The sequence below is a fragment of the Trichoplusia ni genome, chromosome 11 (assembly GCF_003590095.1).
Source record: "Trichoplusia ni isolate ovarian cell line Hi5 chromosome 11, tn1, whole genome shotgun sequence".
Lineage (NCBI taxonomy): Eukaryota > Metazoa > Arthropoda > Insecta > Lepidoptera > Noctuidae > Trichoplusia > Trichoplusia ni.
This window is the reverse complement of record NC_039488.1, coordinates 490,042-494,915: the sequence shown is the minus strand read 5'-3', so window position 1 is coordinate 494,915 and position 4,874 is coordinate 490,042. Positions and strand designations below refer to the sequence as shown.

The 4,874-nt window shown below is 35.2% G+C and overlaps 1 long non-coding RNA gene across 1 annotated transcript; it reads right to left on the bottom strand.

Annotated features, from left to right (window-relative positions):
• LOC113498861 lies at positions 1-2,393 on the bottom strand. Its single transcript, XR_003401045.1, has 2 exons — positions 1,918-2,393; positions 1-1,215 (listed from the first exon to the last, which is right to left on the bottom strand). It is a non-coding gene; the product is annotated as an uncharacterized LOC113498861 (long non-coding RNA).
• Positions 2,394-4,874: the final 2,481 nt, after the last annotated feature.

Genomic DNA, 4,874 nt, shown 5'->3' with positions numbered 1-4,874 from the left:
TTGATTGTTTATCGATTTGAAATTGGTTGAAATCAATATCGGTAAGTGATCCGTGTTTGGTTATTGCCAGCTGCTTTGTGAACTAGTACAATATAAATATTTGTGTAGTTTTAAAATATTACTGTTTCAATTGTTTTCAATGTTTGTCAAAGTTGTGGTTTAGAATTCGTTTTGTGTCTGGGAATATAATTTTAAGAGCATATTCAGAACGATACATTCCGAAAATAGTAAGTCCGTATTATCGCCTAACATACGTGATTTAAATTATGACAAATGACACTATTTTTAATATAATATTTATAGAGATGATGTTATGGCACAATGTTGGTTAATACTTTGCAGTATATAGGCCTTAATTATTAATTTTTTAATTCGAAGCAGAGTATGTGTTGCTCAGATCAATTTAAAACGAAATTGAAATTATGTTGTTATTTTGACTGACAAAAAAGAACTGAAAAGAGACGTTATTCAAAGTCATAAAAATGATTACTTAGAATGGCCGAAAAATACCATCTTTGTAATAATATCACCGATATATGACAAGGGAGAATTATGCTTAAAGTCAAAGAAATCCGAAATATGTTCGTGTATGTTTTGCAAACAGCTGCGAATACATACAAAATGCTTTACACAAAGAAGTTAATTACTTTCAATACATAGGTATCATTGAGGGCTCGTTTCTTTATAATCGAACGGATTAATAACCTGGTTTACGTTTACGTTACGTTTACGTTTAATAACGGGAAAATATAGCAAAAATGTTGGATAAAAATCATCTTGGTAATCTTTTAAGCTTTGAACATCCCAAAATTATTTCTAAATAGATCCAGAAACTAATACTTCAATTACTATTAAACAAAAAAGGTTTAGTATCTCAACATATAAAAACAAGCCCTTAACAATATTACAAAATCAAAATTGGTTTACCGTCAAAAATCGAATTCGCAAAACAGGTGGCAATCGATTCGAATCGATTCGCTCGGACACCGATTGCTCGATACTCGTATCGTATCGGTAAAATAATTTCGGCCCGAAGTGTCGGCCGTCCGATCGTGAGTAAATATTTGCTCGTTTTGTCTTTTTAGCTGAATGGCGTCCGTGGCCGAGTTAGAGGTTATTGTTCCATTTTTGAAATTCCCGCCAATTTTGTTTTCTTTCTGACGTGTAATGGCGACGCGTTGAAACTGTTTTCGTTTGGAGATGTATCGGTTTGCTCTGAAAATAAAGATGGTTTATAAATCATTTGATGTTGCATTTTGTGCAGTTGTTGGAGAAGAATTTGTTAGACTGATATTTGAGTGATGAATGTTGTAACAGTCTATATTTCAAATAGTATGCAACATCTTTTTTGTACTATTTTCTAGATACATACAAAATAAATTTAAGAATTGACTGCACGGATAGCCGAGTGCTTGCGGTCACCACGCCAAACGCACTGAGAGTGGCGTGTCGTGGGTTCCATCACCGCGTAGGGCAAACATTTGTGTGATCTACTAATTCTTGTTCTAAGTCTGGGAGTTATTTGCAAACCCCCCGCGACACAAGGATTTAATTCCTTACTGCAGGAGTCGTTTTATTTTTAAGAAAAATGCTTATAAGTAATAAAGCTGTATGTAAATTGGTCCTATCTCTAACACAGCTTCTGATACTCGTAGTTCAAAACGCGACAGTCATACACGGAAGTCGAAAGTCAAATCTAATAAATTAATAAAATTGACGCAGTCCAACCCGAAGCGGTATAAGTGAAAAAAACGTAAAGAAAACGCGTCAATGGCTTGAGTACACAACAACAATTGTCAGGCACCGATTGTTGTCATTTTGCGTAGACCGTGTCGGTCGTGTCGGAAGCGTCGGTCGCGTTCGCCGTATGGCGTGCGTCTACTGCAAGCAAATAAATAAACAAATTGTTTTTTTTACTTGTGGCCTGCTCCCTCCTGGTCTCGACTGCCTTCGCGAATAAATGCAGATTTTGGCATTTTTGGTACTTTCCCGTCGAATTAAATTTCAGCTTGACCATGTTGAACATTTCTTTTCATAGCGTATAGGATTTCTATTGCAAATATTTTACCGGGTTCGGTTTTTATTTCACTGTTTCGGTACTTTTTCACTGATTCTAAACTGTCCAAACTATTTTTTGCATTTTATTTACCGTTACCGACTATTAAATTCACTGTTACATATTTATAATTTTGAGGCCGAACTTATCGACCGGTGGCCAAATGTGAACTGAATTCGATCGGTCATTGCAAATTTATAAACATACTGTCCCCACCCTAATTTAAGAAAAAGAATTACCTGGCCGCAAATAGACAACAAAACACTTAATTTGTACAAAGAATTATAACCCTTACCACGTGCAGGATAAAGTTTGTTTTGTTGAAAGTCAAGCGTTGGAACAAGTTAGCGGCCTCGTCTTTATGTAAAAGGAACTGGTTTTCGGATCCTGCAGCTGTGTGTATGGGTGTATGTACATACGTGGCTGCAGCTCAGTCGCTGCAGAACCGAGCTCAAGCGAAGGGTGCAACCCTTTGTACTCGCTAACTATATATTACGCGATCTTTGCGAGGGTCCGAGGGCTCGTTTTTACCTACCCCTTGATTCGGCGGAAAATTAACTTTGTTCACTGGGTTTACTTTGTTTTTAAAGGTTGCTATTATTAGCCGCGTTTGTATTTGGTTTAATTAGAAATTCTTTACAATTCCGGTTTTGAAAATTAAATTAGAAAATTTGTTTATGATTGGGGTGAAAATTAATTTTCGAGGGTAATTTATTACTTATTTATTAAAATTCGATTAAGCAATTATCCAATAACCTCATCTCAAAAATGAAATGATGATCTAAGGTAATAAAACAAAGAAAAAATTAAGGTATTTTACAATAGCTAAATAAGGTCTTAATCTCTGAATTGATGTGACAAAATTAAGTTAAAAATTTAAAAAAACAAATGTTATGAGCCCGATATCCATCCCTATAGACAAATGAGAAAAAGTTCGCTATTCAAATGACACACAAAAAAAATCAACCTCTTTCGAATAACGCTGACACAAAAAGTCCATATATAAGTAGGTCCAAACCTACATACAATGTACCTATTTACAAAAACACATACAATGACATAAGCATTGCGTTTGCGGTCCAACACTAATCTAAATGCAAATACAACATCTGCATTACGCCGGCTACGTTGCACCTCATTGATTATACTTTTATTTCAAACGCGTTTTCTACTGGAATGTGTAGTTATGTTCTTTGTTTTACGAAATAATGTAAGCTTGTAAATCTATTTGATGCGTCTTGATATTTGCCTAAATTATAATACGGTGCGATGATATTGTCAAATGTGGACGCATGTGACTAGAAATTTGGAAGAAGGAAAAGGCAAGGATCCTAAATGGAATACAAAAAAACCGTTTTCTTTTCATACCGTTATATCTTTCATATCATATTCGAATATATAATATATTAGGTTTCAGATACAAGAAGACCGAAATCAATAAAATATTTTTCTAATAAACCTCAGAGTTCTAGATCCATCTATCTCCCATTCCTTTTAAATACGACTAAGTAAAGAAAATGTTATTAAATATATTTTTGTAAAATTCTTTTCAAGATGATAAAGTCACTAATCTAGGAAAATACTATATTCATTTCGATCGTCGACAAAATAGTCTTCGCTTTTACTACTCTTGAAGTAACTAAAATCTTTCCCAAAATTCTGCAAAGATTTTATCGTAATATTTTATCATGCTTATATTTTCTAAATAATTATATAAAGCCAAACAATACCCCCTAAATAACCGTCAAATTTATTGTTAAACTCTTTTGAAACTTGTATCACCAAGGTTCGAATTTCAAAAAAAGACAACTCAGTATCCGTTAAAAAACGAACACGTTTTAAAGGCCGAATAAAAACGCTACATTGTGACTTATGTCCGGTTTATACCGATATTGTGATCACAATTGGCAATTCAACCCGTCCCCATTCTAATTCGCTCATTTCGACCAAGCTCCGTGCAAAACGCAGCTAATGCAATCTTGCAAAAACCGGATTTGCGGGAATAAAATAACAAAACTAACCCGCCAATGAAGTTTGAATGAAACCAGTTTGCCGCAGGAGAGGGTTTCTGCACGCACAGGTACTGCGGAATGCAAACTTCGAGCTGCAGATCACCAAACTGGTTTCGGAACGCGTTTTCGACATTGTCCTCAAGAATGAAAGGGGTAGCCAAACAATTCGCGCAAATAAACACAGCAGCTGCAGGTTGCAAAAACTCGTACTAAAAGATCCGTTTTCATTTATTTATTGTATCCATTCATTAAATTCGGTACACGTGGAGATCCCATTCATATCGTTACACAGACTCCCGGCGCGGCGGCGGATTGTACAACTACTGGAGTCAGCGACACATCTTTATAAAAACAAAATTATTCTTTTTACTTACTGCGCTGTGCCCAACGTTCCATTTGTAAATTTAATTTAAAAATGGAACTACTTTTGTTCAAAGGCATAAACTTCGTGTTTTATTTTTTAACTAACGCCGAATGCCAAGAAAAGAAACATGTTATGCACGCGAAAGCAGGCAAAAAATGGGCAGACATTTTTAAAAAGTGTATTATTCACATTTTCCTACTAAGATAACGCTCCGACGAGCGAAATATGAAAGGAGTTATCAAAACAATCTCGCGCGCACTAAATCACTGTATATAAGGGGAAGAGGAGTCCTATTTACTCGGAAACGGACAAAATAAATGTTTTTATTACATAATGCGAATTTTCTCAAAGTCTCATTCTAAAAACGGATGCTGGGACAATGAGCTTTCCGTGGAGGTCGTACAGTTGAGATTCTAATGCAGCTTTTTTTGGATATTGACTT